Here is an 18,170-nt window from a genome sequence, read left to right as displayed (position 1 = left end):
AAAGCCATTTCCTTCCGCTCCAGTCCCTCTCTTCCCCTCCCCTCCCTGTAAATCACCTGGAGTTTGCTCCCCTCCCTTCCCTGTAAATCACCTGGAGTTTGCATTAGCCTGGAGCAGATTTTCTTTTTTTTAAGCTTGTGTTCTTTTTTTAACAAGAACTCTCTTTGCCGTTTACTATACACACTTGTCTACACAGAACCCAGTGATTCGATATCAGAGTCCCATTCCTCCTCCCCAGATGGTAATGTCTAAGCAGTGGGATCTCTTCTGGGGCCCCACCCTGGCCTCCTCTCCTGCCTTGTGCTGGAAAAGACAGCATCTTTTCCCTATCCTTACTGATGAATTATTTTGCGTTTTAAAATTTATGATCTTGCTCAAGTCCTTACTGAGTGTCCGTGACCCCCTTCCAGGTGTGTACCTTCCCATGGCCATAGGATTACATACAGCCGTAAAAACAAGAGACAGGTTCTCTATTACACAGGTTTCTGCATCTTGTTTTATCCATCTAGCAGCCTTTTAGTGGACTTCCGCCAGGTTACCCGTTTCTTCATCTCCTCAGCTCCCCCGAGGCCGGGATTTACATTTGGAACGGATCACAGGGACCGAGTTGAGGCGAGAAATTCGTGACGTGCCTTTCTGACTCAGAAAAGCCAAGGTGACCTGCTCTGGTAGGCTCGAGACCGCCCCCCACCCCAAGCCGATAGCAATTAATGTCTTCCTAAGCCCCCTTTCCTATCCGCACAACTGGGGCTGTTTGGCTGTGACACCGGCGTGACCCCCACCACGTGCGTCTTTGGATCTGCGAGCATCTAGGTGGCCCGGGAGCGGCTCGCGTGGAGCGGGACGGTCACCGTCGGGGCGGCGCGCTCGCCCCACCTGCGGGCGTTAATCATTAGCGGCGCCCGTTCCCCTTCACCCCGGGCTCCGGCTCGCCGCGTCGCGAAGGTTCTCCGGGTCCCCGCGGAGCCGCCAATTGCTGGATTCCAGCGGCCGGCCCGAGTCTCCACCCACTGGAAAAATTCCTGGCCCGCCCCTCCCTCCCGCTCTCCCCTCCCTCCGCAGCTCCGGCCCCGCTCGCCCGGCCCCGACTTCCTGCCGGGCGCTGGGAAGGCGCGCGCGGGCTGGGGTCCCGGGGGCCCGCGTCAGCAGCTGGCCGCAACCCCGATCGCGGAGGGACCGTACCGTGGGCGGGAGCGGCCGGCAGCCTCAGCCCCTGCGGAGAGCGACTTTCAAACTCGCGCCTGCGTCGCGGCCGCACCTGGGCAGCCTCGCGCGCAGAGCGTGCGGGACCCGGCGGGGCGGCGACCGCGCGGTGAGTGGCCCTCGCTTCTCCCCTCTCCCTCGGCCAGTGGCAGTGCCTAGAGCCCCTCCGAAGTCCCCCACCCTCCCGGTTCCTCGCTCCAGCCCCCCGCCGGGTGGGGACTCGGGACGACTGAAGAGGGCCCGGGGCTGCGTTGGCGCCTTCCAGGGCGACCTCCCCCTCTCCCCCAACGCCAGTAGAGGACCGGAGCGCGGGAGGCTCGTACACCGAGACCTTTTCTGTCCTGTAGTCCCCACCCCGGAACCACAAGGAGCGAGCGCGCCAGGTGGCTCCGGGAAACTCCGTTTGAAAGCTGGGAAGCCCGCGAGGCTGCGCCCGCCCGCTCCCCCTGCGCGCTCGGGCGCCAGAGGGCTGGCCCTTCCCTGGGACTGTGGGACTTGGGCCGGGTGGACCCTTCTGGGGAAGGACCTCAGCCTCTGGTCCTGGGAGCCCACCCGGCGCCTGCAGCTTGTTCCGGGTTGGTACTCCACAGTGCTCGTTCTTGAGAATCTCAGCTCCTGTCCTGGAAGGATTAGAGTGGGTGCCAGAAAGGGAATGTCGGGAGCCGAAGGCATAGAGGCCACTGCCTGCCACTGTCGGCCTCGACATCGCCCACTCCTGAAATCTATTTGGTTTTCTCCCCATTCTCAGCCCTTTGGTTTGGAAAGCTAGGAGGAGAAGGGCAAACTTGAAATTTCAAGATATTTTTAGGTAGCTTCTTTTACTCGTCGGAGCTGCTTTTGAAAACAAAGAGAAGAGTGGGAAATGTAATGGTAGGAGGCTGGGGAGGTGTGGCCTGGGGGGGGGGGGAGCGGCGCGGTGTTTGTGGCCGCGGTAAGAGTTTTATCCTCTAGGCCACTTGCTAAACTGTGGGCAGATGGAGGAGGCTGTCTTCTCCAGGGCCCCTGGGGAGGCAACTCCGACTGCATTATCCTACATGGAACCCTAGACTGGGTTCTTAAGAGTCTCCCTAGCCCTGCCTCTTCTTGAAACCCAGTCACATAGACCTTGCTTAAGAAATAATAAGTAGGGAGAGTAATGACATCGCCTGCTTCCTTTTAGGAGAGTGCTTTTCCAGCACCTCCCTTGATGGACTGGAAGTGGAATCCTCATTGACTTAAGCGGGGAATGACTTCATTTCATCCTCCCAACAGAAAACCTAGATAGTAAGAGCCAAAGGAAGGTGTACCCCGTCCTGCGATCCCGGGGTGCCTCGTCTCTTCCTTCTAAGCCATGTTAGGTGCTCCTGGTGCTTTTGCTGAACCCGTTCCCTTCTCTGGGGGCTGGACGACCCCTTGGCTCCCTGGTATCTTGCTCTGGGGATAGAGCAGGGCGTCAACATGGGGTAAACCAAGTCCTAGAAGCAGAGGGAGTGGCTTAAGTGTTGTTTTATTAGATGTGGCCTATCAGGAAAGTGGAAAGAGCACTGGCCTGGGAGTCCAACACAGGATTTTGCTTGAATTTTAATCTGGCTCTACTGCATACCATCTAAGATTGGTAGAGTGACTAGTGCTGGTAGGCGCCTCTCATTAGCCTACACATGAAGGAAGCAGAGACCGAAGATGTGAGGTGATTTGAGCCTGATCCCTGTTGGCCAAACAGGGACTAGAACTCAGATTTCATGCTCTGGCTAATCCCTGCTTTCTCCAACATGACCTGGGCAAATCACATATCTTTCAGACTCAGTTTCCACGTGAGTAAAGCAGGGTACTTGCGTTCTCTTCCTTATAGAGGTTGTGGTAAGGATCACATAAAGCAGACATGTAGAAAGCACTCCATAAACTCTTATACTGAATAAAGAGCTCACTGTGGCTAGAGGGGCTCTCAAGAGCTTTAACGTTTACTGGATATGTCCCCTGTGTGCCGCAGGAGATGGTAAATACCAGGGTCCTATGGTGGAGGTTTACATCTGTGGCCTGTGATATCTCAGCTCCAGAGTAAACATTTGGCTTACCAAATCCACAGCTAACCCAGGGTCACTGTGTTTACACCGGAGGAGGCCAAAGGCCATGGCTTGAGGGATGACTGGGGCGAGAGGGGAAAAGGGACTGTGTTCCAGACGCGTGGCTTGCCCCTTTACGTCCACCCCCTCTCAGAACCTTGTGAAGGAGGGTGCTGGGCTGCTGACTTTGGAGGGTTAATTGTGGAGCTATCTAGTTATTCTCTGTTTTACTGGGGTTGAGGGGACTCTGGGCTTTGGAGGGGGGTGTTGCCTTTGCAGCTGCACTGGGGCTCTCTTCAGCGACTCATTTGCCTCCCTCCCCCTTCCCCAGGCTGCCCCTCTGGCCTCGGCCTCTGCTCTGTGCTGGCTCTCTGGCCAGCTGCTTGTCCATAGGCCTTTGTTCCAGAGCTGCCTGCCCACCCTCCCCAGCAGAAGCCCTCAGGCTGGAGGCTTGGCAGCTGGAGGTCACTCCTGTGCAGGAAGGCTCTACTGGAATCCACAGGGGACCTGGCAGACCCTCATTGCCTCCTGTTGGGCTCCTCTTAGGGCTGCTAACTTGCTCCTGGCCACGCACTCTCACTTTCTTTTCTCCTCTCTTTCCCTAAATGGTTGGATTGTCCCTTTTTTTCTTCCTACAATTACGCTTCTTAGTTCTATTTTTAAGTATTCATTCATTCAACATTTATTTGGCGCCTACTGTATATGAATATAGATGTAGTGAACAAAATATACAAATATTGACCAGGAACTGACTTGTAGTGGGGGAGGCTGACAGTGAGCAAGATAGAAAATGAAATAGAAAGCATGTCAGTAAAAAACAACAACAAAAAGAAAGAATGTCAGTGATAGGTAGAGACATGTGATAGGGAAGGAGGTGGATATGCATTGCCATGGAGGGAGTAAGATGGCATTTTGGATGGAGTGTCCTGGGAAGCCGCCTGAGCAAGGGATATTGGAGATAATGCCTGAGGGAAGAATTTCCCTTCATCTCTTATCGCCTTTACTTGACTCCCACTTAGAGCAACCCACTGTGGGATTGAGGGGCCGGATTTGGAATTGGGTGCACCCGGGTTCGAATTCCGGCTTGGCAGCTTGCTAGGCCCTTGGTGCTGAACTTCTCTGAGCCTGTGTTTTTCTCGTGTAAAATGGAGTTAGTCATCATATCTACCATGTATGGTATTCTGTGAGAATGAACAATGAGAATGTGTTAAACGCTCAGCAAAGCTTCCAGAGGTGTTCAGTAAATGATAGTTGTATTATTTCTCCAACCAAAGTGTGTGGGGTTGGGGTAGCCCAAGATAGTTCATGCCATTGCTAAGGACTTAGGCTGAAAGGCTTTGTGTTTCAAGTGTTGGGCAGGGGTGAGGAATTGGAGGAAGATAAAACAGAAATCCTGGTTAGTGCAGACTTTGTTAGTGAGACTTTTCTACCATATCCTAGATTTCTGATGGTTGGGCTGAGGATGCCAGGCTCCCAGGTGTGTGGTGCTTTCCCCAGGATAGGCTGAACTGGGGGTAGCCCTGGCCTTCCCTTGCTCTGGAATTCCCCCAGCATCTAACCAACCCTGATGAATCACAGCATGGTCCCTGGCCTCTCTAGGCGGCCTCACAGCTGGGAGGCTATCTATCTGCCCCTCTCCCAGACTCCTGTAGATAAGTTATGTTCCGAGAGGGAGGGAGGGGAGGGCTGGGGAAATTGCATAGGGGGCAGGAGGATTCTGATGGAGCCTTATCTTGGGTTCTGCCCAGACTCTAACTGCTCAGCTCCCGCGGTGTCCACCCAGCCAGTCTGCAGTCTCTTCTCCGCTGGAACCACGGCCCTCAAAGGGAGGGGCCGGCTCTAAGACTGCTGTCAAAGCTGTGGTGAGCGGTTTCCTGGGGGCCCTGCCCTGGCTCAGGAAGCAGGGATGGGCTGTGGAGGGTGAGGTCTAGGGAAGTGGTCATCAGACAGACCACACCCCCTGCAGGCCCCGTGGCACAGGCAGGACAGCCAGGCAGGCCCTGTGGTGAAGGAACTTTCTGGGCCTGCCAGCTGGTGCCTAGAGACTGCATAAAGCTGGCTTCAGAGGAAGTTAAAAAGATAGATGGCCCTGAACAGCCCCAGGCATTTTTGTTTTTGGTTTTGGGTGACTGTACTCAGAGGAGGAGGAAACCTGGGCAGGGTCCACTACCGCATGAGAAGGAGGTGCACCTGGAGACGTGTGGCAGTCCCCCTGGGAGTTAGCTGGTGGGAATGATGGCTGGTCCTGTTAACTGGGCCCCCGCTGTGTGCTCTTTATTTTGATTGGACGCTGTCTGAGGGCAGGAACTGTGCTGGCTTCATCTTTGTTCTGTGGCACCGAGAGCTGTATGAAGTGTAATCAACAAGGGTGTGAGCAGCTTGTGCTGAGGTCTGGGCCTGACAGTGATCTGGGCTCGGTGGGCTCGTTGGCTCTGGCTTTTGTTCTGTGGGAGCTGAGTTGGGGGGTGGGGCCGGAGAAAGCAGTGGTGAGGGTTAGGCCTCTCCGGGTGGGCTGTGGCCATTTGGGAACATAGGCAAGGGGGAAAGCCAGGCTTTTTACAGTTCTCTTACAGGCCTTTGGGGAGGGCTCTCTGGTTTAAGCTGAGGGAATGGATTTATAAGGACCTTAAACTTCTTTCCTGGTGAGCAGATTGTGGGGCTGGACACAGGACCTGCATAAAGGCTCTGTCGGACTCAGTGGTGGCTGTCCATGCAGCCTTTTGGAAAACCCAGTCTGAGAGTCCTTGAAGTTGCTGATTATTATTGCTGGGGTCTGGCTGAGAATGCAGGGAGAGGTGTGAGAGGAGTGAGGTCTAGTTCTTACTGTGGTAACAGGATCTCAAGAGGAGAGATGGGTCCTACAAGTCCCGGAAGTGCTTCAAAACACATATCCTCTACTGTCCCAACTGCAGGACTGTGCGTGTCTGTGTGTGTTTGTGTATATACAATGGAGGTTCTGGAGCAATAGTTGGCAAGTGTTTGTTGGCAGGAAAAGGGAACCAGTATTCATGCAGCGTCTTTCTGTCCTGCACGATGCTACATCCCCAGTGCTTGCTGCGTATTAAGATTCCAGTAAATATTTTTTTAAAGATTTGTTTATTTATTAGAGAGAGAGAGAGAACATGAGTAGGGGTGGGGCAGACGGAGAGGGAGAAGCAGGCCTTTGGCTGAACAAGGAACCCAACATGGAACTTGATCCCATGACCCCAAGATCATGACCTGAGCTGAAGGCAGATACTCAACTGACTGAGCCACCCAGGCGCCCCTACCAATAAATATTTTTCATATAAGTGAAACCCTATTGTGTGGTAAAACCTTAGGAATTCAAGAAATCTTCACAAATGTTCTATTCCTGTCTAAAGACGCCTAGGAAAGTTATGAAAGTTAACCCGTGGTGGGCTGCTATGGTAGGGGGCAGGCAGCTCTGGATTTCTGCACTCTGGAGGAGAGCACGGCTGCTGGGATCACTGGGTCCAGTCCTGCCAGGTGCGCTGTGGGCTTTGCCCCCCTGCGGACAGGAGGGTGTACTTACAGTTTTGAGTATAGTTTGTCCCATACTAGGTCCCATATTATGCCATTGAAGGCAGTAGTGGGGGTCACTTCTGTGCTCTTTAGGACCTGTCCTCTCTGCAGCCTCGCTTATCTGCATCTAGCCAGTGAGCCTCAGAGCAGCCAGATTCCTACATTATTATTCAGCCCAGCTCCCTCAGACTCTTTTATATGTACGTTATGCCATCCTCTTTCAGAGCCAGCAGCTGAAAGGAAGTAGCCAAGGAAAGAGAGTAAAGAGGTGAGCACAGAGAGGAAAAATGACCCCCTAGTTGTGGAAAGTCGGCAGTGAGAGTGGACAGAGGTCAGAATAGCAGGAAGGGCCAATGCTGGCGGAAGCCAGGGTCTCATTTAGGAGGAATGGCCTGGCACACCTGGGCCCTGGGCCCTGGGGAGGAGGGGGTCATCGTTTTCATAATTGATGCTTTGCTGTAATTGTGACCTTGAGTCATCCAGAAAAGGTTAAATTATGCTCCCTTGACTGTTGAGGAAGGCATGCAAGGAAGCCCTTACTGTGTTTTTTAAAAGATTCCCAACCCGATTGATGAAAAGTTTCAAAAATGCTGATACTCAGATACTAGTATCACTGTTCCTCTCAGCAAGGCAAAATAAGTGGTGTCACCCCCAACCACAGATAAGGAAGCGTAGTCCACCTGAGGTTGGAAATCGGTCCAGGATCCCTCGCCAAGACTTGGCAGGAATGAGATTTGAACTTTTGAATGACCCCTGGGCACAGGCACTCAACTTTACTGAAGACTGGTTCAAAACTCTCTTAAAAATGTGGCTTTTTGGACAGCAGTCTCCACGGGCATCCAGCCAGGGCGGTTTACTGTGTTATGGCCCCACCCAGGTAGATTGCCAGCTGCCCCACAGGGCACTTGCCTTAGGAGAAACAGGAATGCTTTCAGTCCATTTGCATTTTAAGCATTTCCTGGGTGCTGCGCAGCACTTTCGGAGGCCAGAAAATAACAGGGAGGAACTGCAGTTTCAGACATCACAGGCCTCTTTCCATCAGGAGCTTTGTTCCTTTGTTCTGGTCCGGGATGCTGCCGCAGAGTGCTTTGGTGTGCAGTCTTGGTGTTGGTTGTTGGGTCAGTCTCTGGGAGCCTGGGACCCGCCCCTGCCTAGGAACCCCAACATGACTCCCTGTTCCCACTATCCAGTCCCGGCAAATGGTCATGGTATCATACTTGCCTCTCATTTATCATTGAGATAGAATGTTATGCATGCAGTGGAAGCTTCCTTTTTCTTGGGGAAACCTTTCTCTGGCCTCCCTCCCCAGAAGAGACATTCTCCTAAATATGTTGTTTATTATACCTTTGCATGTTTTTATACTTTTTACTGTTGTCTATAAGTCATGTATGGTATTGGGTTGTTTTTATTTTGACTATAAATAGCATCACATTCAGTGTGGTTTTCTTTTTTTTTCTTTTTTAAAGATTTTATTTATTTATTTGACAGGCAGAGATTACAAGTAGGCAGAGAGGCAGGCAGAGAGAGAGAGGAGGAAGCAGGCTCCCCGCTGAGCAGAGAGCCCCATGCGGGGCTCGATCCCAGGACTCTGGGACCATGACCTGAGCCGAAGGCAGAGGCTTTAACCCACTGAGCCACCCAGGCGCCCCAGTGTGGTTTTCTTGAACTTGGATTTTTTACCCAACATTGTTATCTAGATTTATCCATATTGATGTGTTTAAATCACATTTATTCATTTAACTGTTGTGTGGCACATATTGTATAATTTTATCACAGTTCCCTTACTGATGGACATCCATTTTGCACCACTGTAAATAATACCACTTTGAACATCTGGGCCCCAGTCTTCTCTGCCCCGTGTGTCAGCAATAAGTTGTGCTTTTCAAGACGCTGTGAAACAGTGTCCCAGAATGGTTTGGAACTAAGTTACGTTCTTACCAGAAATATGAGAACTGCTGTTTCACTAACTTTTGTACTGTGTCTTTAAATCTGGTAGGTATGAAATGGTATTTAAAAATTATTTAAAGCAAGGGTTTTTAAAATTAACACTTTGATTATAGGTAGGGATGAACACTTCTCTTGTTTTTTTTTTTTTTTTGGCCAGTCATGTTATTCTGTCTTTGCCCTGTACATTAAAAATTTCTTTTTGTTTTTAAGTGAGCAAAACACGTGTGCTCTGCAGTCCCCCAGCTCCCCTGCCCCCACTTGGTATAGATTCTGGTGCACTTTACTGAGAGTTGCCTTTGCCTTGGGGTGCCTGGGCAGCTCAGTCTGTTAAATGTCTGACTTGGTTTTGGCTCCCTTCATGATCTCCGCGTTTGTGAGATTGGCCCGCATCTGGCCACATGGTCACCAAGCAGTCCCGCTCCCTGCTCTTGGGCTCTTTTGTCTGTGAGTGCACCTTCTGGTGTGCGCTCTTTCTCTCTCAAATTTAAAAAAAACAAACAAACCGTAATTGCTATTGCCTTTTTCTTTTTGATTTATAGTAATTATATATGTTGAGTAACTGCTCTTTGGTAGGTTATATTCATTATAGCACTGTAAGTTATCGTAACTATTAATAAATGTCATTTTTTTTATAAGGAAGTTTTAATTTTAATGTCAGATTTACTGATTTTTTTCTTTGTACTTTCTGTCTCTTGTTCAAGGAATCTTTTTCTATTCTGATTTTATAAATATATTAAAATATTTTCTTTTAAATTTAAGTTTTGCTTCTCATGGTTACGAATTCACCTGCAGTGTATTTTCTTTATATGAAACCGGATCTCAACTCTGGCTCCACACTAAAGCCTTACAAAGAGCTGTAAGAAAGAAAGGACTGATGTCTGAGTTTCACCTCCGATCAGACCAATAAAATAAAAATTATCTTGGGGTGGGGCCCAGGCTAGGTTATGAAATGCTCCAGGTGACTTTTATATCTAGCTAAAGTGGAGAACCACCCACCCTTGTAAGGTTTTTTCCAGAGGAATAGCCAGATTTTCTAGGATTAGTTATTGAATAGTCTATACTTTTCCCACTGACTTACTACTTTTTAGATTTGATTGATTTATATCTTTGAGATATATGTCATATATCTTAAAATTCATCCATGTAAAGTGTTTAGTGGTTTTTAGTATATTCACAGAGTCCTGCAGCCATTACCATGAACTGATCCTAAAACATTTTTATCCTCCCCAAAAGAAACCCTTGCCCCTTATTTGTCATTTCCTGTTCTTCCCATCTCCCATCCCCATGCAACCACACATCTTTCTCTCTCTGTGCATTTGCCTCTTCTGGATATTTCACATAAATGAGTTCGTAAATATGTAGTTTATTATGACTTCTTTCCCTTATCATGGTGTTTTCGAGTTATGCATGTTGTGGAATGTAATCAGACCCTTCTTTTTTTATTGCCCAATGATCCATCATATGGATAAACTGCATTTTGTTTATCTTTTTTTTTTTTAAAGATTTTTTTATTCATTTATTTGACAGAGATCGCAAGTAAGCAGAGAGGCAGGCAGAGAAAGAAGAGGAAGCAGTCTCCCGGCTGAGCAGAGAGCCTGATGTGGGGCTCCATCCCAGGACCCTGGGATCATGACCCAAGCCGAAGGCAGAGGCTTTAATCCACTGAGCCACCCAGGCACCCCTATTCAAATCTTTGCCCATTTTAAAATTGAGTTTTATTATTGTTGTTGTTGTTGTAAAGGTTCCTCAGATATTCTGGTTATAAGTGTGTTGTCAGATATATGATTTATAGCTACTTTCTCCCATTTTTGATTTGTCTTTTCACTTTCTTGATAGTGCCCTTTGTAACACTGGTTTTAAATTTTGATATAGTCTAATTTATCTACTTGTTTCGGTCCGTGTGATTTTAATATTTAAGAAGCTGTTACTCACTCAGATTTACCAAGATTTACTCCTAAGTATTTTTGGAAGAGTTTTATAGTTTTAGATCTCACCTTTAGGTCCATGATACATTTTGCCTTGATTTTTGCATATGGTGTGAACTAGACGTCCCCATTTATTCTTTTGCATATGAATATCCAGTTGTCCTAGTACCATTTCTTGAAAGTCTGTTCTTTCCCTGTTGAATCATCTTGGTACCCTTGATGAAAATCAGTTGGCTGTAAATGTGAGGTTTTATTTCTGTACTCTCAATTCTGTTCTGTTAATCTAGATGTCTGCCTTTATGCCAGCACAACACGATCTTATGAAGTACAGCTTCCTAGTTAGTTTTGAAATCAGGAACTGTGAGTTTTCCAACTTTGGTCTTTTGCAAGATTGTTTTGTTTATTCTGGGTCTCTTACTTTTCCACAGAAATTTTAGGATCAGCTTGTCAGTTTCCATTAAAAAAAACCCAGCTGAGATTTTCACAGAGATGGTGTTAAGCTGGTAGATTGATTTGGTGAATACTGCTAGTTTAACAATGTGAAGTGTTCTGATGGATGAGAACATGAAATTTTGTTCCATTGATTAAAATCTTTATTAATTCTTTCAACAGTGTTTTGTGGTTTCCAGTATAGAAGTTTTACACTGCTCTTGTTAAATGTATTCCAAAGTATTTTTATGCTTTTTGCTGCTCTTATAAATGGTATTGCTTTCTTTGTTAATTTCATTTTTGGATTGTTCACTGACAGTGTGTAGGAATAAAATTGATTTTTGTGTGTTGATCTTGTATCCTGCCATGTCGCTGAACTCTTTCATTAGGACGAGTGGTTTTATAGTGAATTCCTAGGGTTTTGTATATATAAGATTATGTCATCTGTGAATAGAGATAGTTTTACTTCTTCCTTTTCAATCTGAATGTCTTTTATGTTTTTTTCTTGCTTAATTGCCCTGGCTAGAACTGTAGTACAGTGTTGACTAGAAATGACATGAGGGGACATCCTTGTTTTGCTCCTGATCTTAGTGGAAAGGCATTCAGTCTTTTTCCATTAAGTATGAAGTACCAAAAAAAAAAAGTATGAAATACTTACAGTTTTTTGGTGTTTTTTTAAGGATTTTATTTATTTGACAGAGAGGGAGAAAGAAAGGGAATACAAGCGGGGCTAGCAGGAGAGGGAGAAGCAGGCTTCCCGCCGAGCAGAGAGCAGGGTGCCGGATGTGGGGCTACATCCCAGGAAGCCAGGATCATGACCTGAGCTGAGCACAAGGCAGACGCTTAACGACTGAACTACCCAGGCCCCTCCGGCAGGTTTTTTGTAGATCCTCTTTATAAGGATTGGAATGTTCCCTTCTCTTCCTAGTTTGTCGAAGTGTTTTTATTGTGGAAAGGTATCAGATTTTGTCAAATGTTTCTTCTGGGTTAACTGAGATTATCAGGTGGTTTTGTATTTTATTAATATCTTGAGTTCTGTTAATTGATGCTTAGATGTTAATCCAATCTTGTATTTCTGGGATAAATCCATATGGTCATAGTGTATACTCCTTTTTATGTATTACTGGTTTCTATTTGTTAGTATTTTGCTGGGGATTCTTTGCATCTTTATTAGAGATTTTAGACTGTAGCTTTTTTCTTGTGATATCTTGTCTGGTTTTGATCTCAGGGTGATACACTCATAGAATAAGTTGGGAAGTGTTCCTTCTTCTTCTATTTTTAGAAGAGTTTATAAAGGATTGGTATTAATTCCTTTAAGTATTTGGTAGAATTCACCAGTGGGGCCATCTAGTCCTGGGCTTTTCTTTATTGGGAAATTTATTTATTTCTTTAAGATTTATTTATTTGAGAGAGACAGGAGGAGGGGCAGAGGGAGAGGATCTTCAAGCAGACTCCCTATTGAACATGGAGCTCTCCAGAGGCTTGATCTCACAACCCATGAGGTCATGACCTGAGCTGAAACCAAGTCATCTGCTCCACTGTCTCAGCCACCCAGGTTCCCAGATTTTTTTTTTAGCTAATGGAGTAAAAGTTGGTTCCATCTTTTTACTCCCTTGTGATGGCTTATTTTGTTGTATGGTTATTAATGTTTATACTCAGCTCCTCTTCAGTGGTTGCAAAGAGTGGGATGCTTAAAAGTAAGGTGTTTTGGAAGTCTGCACTTACTGGTGATGATGATACCTAGGGCATAAAAGGGGTGGGTGGGTGGCTGAGGTGGAGTAGAGGAAAGGATTGTTGGAAGGCTCTTCCAGAACTTTGCATGTCTGTCTGCTTCTTAAACAGGATTCTGCTCAAGAGTTACTTCCTCAAACATGAGAGGCAACGTGGGGGGGGGTTGGGGGTAGGAAAAGAATGAATGAAACAAGATGGGATTGGGAGGGAGACAAACCATAAGAGACTCTTAATCTCACAAAACAAACAGGGTTGCTTGGGGGAGGAGGGGTCAGGTGAGGGTGGTGGGTTTATGGACATTGGGGAGGGTATGTGCTATGGTGAGTGCTGTGAAGTGTGTAAACCTGGTGATTCACAGACCTCTACCCCAGGGCTAATAATTCATTATGTTAACAAAAACATTTAAAAAAGAGTTACTTCCTCAGAGTCTTCCTGGACCTCTTGACGAAATAACACCCCATCCCCCCACTTACTCCTTTTTTTTTTTTTTTTCCTAAACATTTATTTTTATATTTTTGAGAGAGAGAGCCGGGGAGTGCATCCGAGCAAGGGGAGGGTCAGAGGGAGAGGGATAAACAGTCCCGCTGAGCAGGGAGCAGGACTCCACCCAGGACCCTGAGATCATGACCTGAGCTAAAGGCAGAGGCTTAACCCACTGAGCCACCAGGCGCCCCTCCATTACTTATTTTAAAAGATTTTATTTTTATTTATTAGAGAGAGAGAAAGCCCTACTCTTTTCTCTGCTTTATCTTCTTTATGACACTTATCACTATCCAGAAATATCTTAGTCATTTGTCTCCCTTTTATGTCCTTCTCCACTGGAAGGTAAGCACCTGATAGCAAGGGTTTGTCTTACGTATTGCTGTGTTCCTATGACTGGGCACGTGGCTTATACTGCCAGTAAATGTTAGGAGTTTGAGTAATCCCGCTTGCAGATGGAAGTCCTCTCAGCCTCGATTCTATAGCCCTCAGCTGGTCTGGGTCTGACCAGGCAGTGAAGAAGAGGTGAACAGCTTGGCTCTCTGTTCCCAGACCTTTTTCTGTGCCTCCACTGGGGTTGTCTTTTTGTCCCATAAGAGCTCAGAAAATACCATCCACCCCGTGTGCTTTATTTCGGCCCTTTTCTATGTTTGCACAGCTCCCCATGTCAGCAATAGGCATTTGAGTGTCAGAAGACATGGAGGCAAAAATGCACAAGATCTGGTTCTTAGCTATAGGAGGCTGTAACTGAGTTAAGAAGAGAGAGCATTCACAGAAGACTCTTCAGGGACTTGCTCGTCACAGAGCTGCTGTGAGGATGAGTATCCCTTGCAGTGACAGGGTGGAGAAAGGCAGCCGGTGTACCGGTCGTTGGGCCACCCTCAATGGGCACATAAGCCATTCCTTCTAGAAGCTTCTAAAAGGGAGTTATAAATTCCCAGGTGTCTCCATTTTGCCCCCTTAGATTGCCCCACAGTGGGAGAACTTGTTTTGAGCAAAGTTTATAAAACTTAAAGTGTCCGGGGGCGGGGCACCTGGGTGGCTCAGTGGGTTAAAGCCTCTGCCTTCGGCTCAGGTCATGATCCCAGGGTCCTGGGATCCAGCCGCATCTGGCTCTCTGCTCAACGGGGAGCCTGCTTCCCCCACTCTCTCTGCCTGCCTCTCTGCCTACTTGTGATTTCTGTCTGTCAAATAAATAAATAAAATCTTAAAAAAAAAAAAGTGCCCAAGGGCATTGGTACAAAGTGGGCTGAGGGAGTGCTATCTGCCTCTTTTAAGGCCCCGGGATTCCAGGAAACCCTGGCTGTCCCTCCTACGTCCCTGTTGGCCCTTGGGTAAGTGAGCACATAGCTCTGGACCTTGGGGTTGTTGGGAGGAGATTCCGTAGGGACTGTGTTGAGCACAGGGCCTGGTGCAGCCTGATGACATGCTAGTTGGGATTCCAGGCTGGCATTTTGGGAGTCACTGGTACCTCTGTTTCCTGATGTGTGAACCGCCTGCTGCACACCTGCCCCTGCCCCTGGCTCCTCGCTCTTGTAAGGACAAGGGTTAATATCCTTCAGCTGAGGACCTGGGGTGGGGGAGGAGCCACATAAATGGAGTATTGTTGTGCTGGTGAATGATCTGGCTTTGTTCAAGTGTCTTCGGGGTTTGACTTCCTGCAGTCAGTGTCCCCTTGTGTTGAATGGCTCAGAGATTTGCACGTCCTCACTGGGGCAGTGCTTACCTGCCAGATGTGATGGGGGTCCTCACTCAGGGGGACCTGCTGAATGAGGGAGAGAAGCCTCATTTCCTCTGTCAGAGTCCTCCCAGGGATCAGGAATGAAAGAAATGCAGCAAGTAGGACCCACACGCGGAAGTGGTTCTGAATAGGACATTTATTGAAGAGGTTTTGCAGGAGGCGGCGGGCACTTTAATTCCCGAGGCTGTTGGTGGCAGCTTGCTGCTTGCCCCAAGCCTGTTAACTGCTCAGCTGCCAGGCCCCAGGTGGCCCTCCTGGTGTGCTCCGATGGGAGCCCTTTTGAGGAAGGCGGTAGGTACCCTTCCGAGGCCAGGCTGGGGAGTACAAGGGGCCCTGATGAGGACTCTGAGCTCTGGGCCTCCAGGCCTTTATAAACCCCCCGTGAAACCTGGCCAGCCACAGGTTTGGGGGCAAAAGGTAGGTTTCTCCCGTGGGGGTTCAGAAACTGAGGAACCCCATGGATGCAGGTATAGGAGACCTGTTGTTATTTTTCCTCCTCTCCTGCCCTGCTTTCTTCTAGTGGATTGGTCAGTTGTGGCTGGGTGAGAGCGAGACAATCCTGTGTTCCTTTTTAGAGGAGACTGCGGGCAAATCTGCTGGGGTTTCGGAGGCCCTTCTGATTTCTGAACGTGCAGCGTTGGGTGGTTTAGAGAAGGGGCCGCTGTTGGAGGGACCATCACCAAAGTGCACACACATGCTGGGAAAAGCAGAGTTAATCTCTTTCTTCCTGAAGTTTATTTTTCCCAGAATCCACAGAGGGTGGTTAGTTTGGATAAAATCTAAGTGGTGGCAGGACAGCAAGTGAAAGGAAGTTCTCCTGACCCTGTCATCCCAGGTGGACACTGCTGGGCAGGGCTGTGCTCACCACCACCACTTCCGGAGCTCTGGGTCACAGGAGTGGGGTGAGCGGGGGCCAGGTTGTTGCCCTGTCTTGGGTGGATTTTTTACCTGAAGCGAGGCCTTGCTTTTCCAGGAGTGGGAGCGGGCTGCCTGGGCTGTGCTGTTCCATACCACTTGCATCCCCTCACCCGAGAACCTGGGGTTTGGTGACAGCCACGTCTCCGGACTGTGTTCTGGTCTCCCGACTTCTCAGCTGAGGGACAAATCTCCTTTCCTCCCACCTGGGAACTGGTTGGATGAGTTTCTTGGGCCTCCCTGGTTGAGGCCCCTTAGAGGGGAAGGTGAGGGCCCTCCGGGGTGGAGGCAGGTGGTGTGGGGCGGAGAGTGGAGAAGGGGGCCGCCTTGGGCTCTGGGAGAGGCCTTGCTATGTGAAGGGCTGGTGCCTTTGAGAGTCGACACTTACGGGAGTCTATGAAGTCTGACCTCTCTGGGTCAGGCACCAGGCCCGAGATCAGCATCTGGGGAAAATATTGGGGTGGGGTTCATCAGTGCACTTTTGCTGTAATGCCCAAGAAGTGGGGCATTGGTACAAAGTGGGCTTTGATGGATGGCAGCAGTTCACAAAAGGGGATTGCTCACGTGAACGAACACACTTTTCTGGGTCTGGATGGTCATGCTTGGAATTAGAGAGGAAATTGTGTTTGGGGGAGCCGCCTTGTTGGCAGCCTTGTCCCCTAATTCTGATTTGCTTGGGGAGGGAAAGTGAGAATTTGGGGGAAGGGAGGAAACCCTCAGGTGGTGAGATGTATTCTGACCAACCCCTAGCCTTTGGCCTGGAATCCTAGTGGGACCTTTTTATCCAGCAAAGCCCCCAGATCTCAGTTTTCTACAGTCGGTGTTCTCTTCCTGCTTTCAGAAGCATGTAATTTACACGAAACTTTGTTTCTTCACCTTTTCTTGGATCCTAGTTGCTCCCCCCGCCGCTGCACAAGGGTTGGAATAGGTCTTGTTCTTTCTAGCAGATGCTTCCTTGGGTCATTCTCTCTTTCTCCTCCCTGATGCTCTCTCTGAGGAGTCAGCACCTTCTTGGGCCTCTGGATTCTTCCTGAACACTTATTTGGCTCTACAGACACCTGGTGCCAAAGCCATGTGTGGTTTGTTCTTTCCTGGGGTCCATGCTCACACCTCAGCTCTCAGTCCGAGAGTCTCCGTGGTTGGTAGTTTTTCTTCAGGTGTGGCTCTGGCGTGTCCTTCCCACAGAACTACTGCCCATGCGTTCTCTAGTCCGATGCCCTCCAGCCTGGCCTCTTGCTGCCAGCTACCCTAGATCCTTGGGAGGTCCTGGGCCTTTTAGGACTGAACTCTCCCATACTGCTGCCTTTGCCCCAGGGACCCTCCCATTTCTTCATCACTTGGCAAGTACAAGCTTATTCATCATTCAAGGCTCAGCTGAAGCCTCACCTTTAAAGCTGCTCAGATGCCCCAGGTAGTACCAGCTACTCCCTCTTCTGCCAGCACAGTTTCTGTATTTTTACATCTGTATAGCACTGAAGGCGTTGCCTAGCAGAGAATTTGTTTATAGAGCTCTTTTTCCTTCTAGAATTCGGTTCCTCAAAGACAGGGACAATGTCTTACTCATTTCATTATCCCCAGGGCCTAGCATCATGCTCAGAAGTGTGGAACGAATTGCCAAACTGGAGGCAGCCTTGAACCCCCAGACTACCCACGACCCCACTCTCCACTCCTTTTGTTATTGAGGCACTTGTCTTGCTTCTCCAGAGAGAGGATCAACCCTCAAGAGTGCGAGCTCTGTATGTGATTCATCTCTGTCTCCCACAAAGCTGCCATAGTGTCTTTGTGCAAAGTGAGTGCTTGAAAATACTTGTCCAGTGAATTCTGCAGCAGGGCAGGGACTGTTCTCCCTACACGAGAGGGTGGGCGCGCTCGTCGCTGTGGCGCAGACGGCTTACTGCCTCGCTCCTTCAACCCCCCCCCCCCCCCCCCCCGCGCCTCGCCCCTGCTGAACAGCAGACCTGGGGCGGGGTTGGGGCAGCGCTGCCTGGAGTCCTGGGGCTCACTCATGCTTACTCTGTCATTTGCGCTGCTCCCCACCTTCTTTGATATTCCTGTGATTTAGGAAATGGGTGAGCAGCAAGGCTTTTCCCAGTACCTTGAGTTTTTGTCTTATATCCTGGTTCTTCACATGTCCACCTTGCAGCTGGATTTTGTTTTTTCTTTAAAACACAAGGGTTAGTGTCGAGGATGGTTGTGACTGGTCACTTACTTGTGCCTTTGCCACCTTCCCTTTCCTGT

General features: G+C 48.8%; 1 protein-coding gene across 7 annotated transcripts in view; it reads left to right on the top strand.

Annotated features, from left to right (window-relative positions):
• Nucleotides 1–794: 794 nt before the first annotated feature.
• Nucleotides 795–18,170, top strand: part of PLEKHG3 (pleckstrin homology and RhoGEF domain containing G3) — a 41,394-nt gene continuing 24,018 nt past the window's right edge. For 3 of the 7 annotated variants that reach the window (XM_082734140.1, XM_082734145.1, XM_082734144.1), the window contains exon 1: nt 795–1,312. The gene's annotated coding sequence lies outside the window, so the exon portion shown is untranslated. Of the gene's footprint in view, nt 1,313–1,573; nt 1,779–18,170 lie in introns of those variants that run through there. The other 4 variants (XM_082734148.1, XM_082734143.1, XM_082734142.1 and 1 more) reach the window with 2 other exon arrangements.

The sequence above is a fragment of the Mustela nivalis genome (genome assembly GCF_964662115.1).
Source record: "Mustela nivalis genome assembly, chromosome: 6".
NCBI classification, from domain to species: Eukaryota; Metazoa; Chordata; class Mammalia; order Carnivora; family Mustelidae; genus Mustela; species Mustela nivalis.
This window is presented reverse-complemented; position numbering and strand designations above follow the sequence as displayed.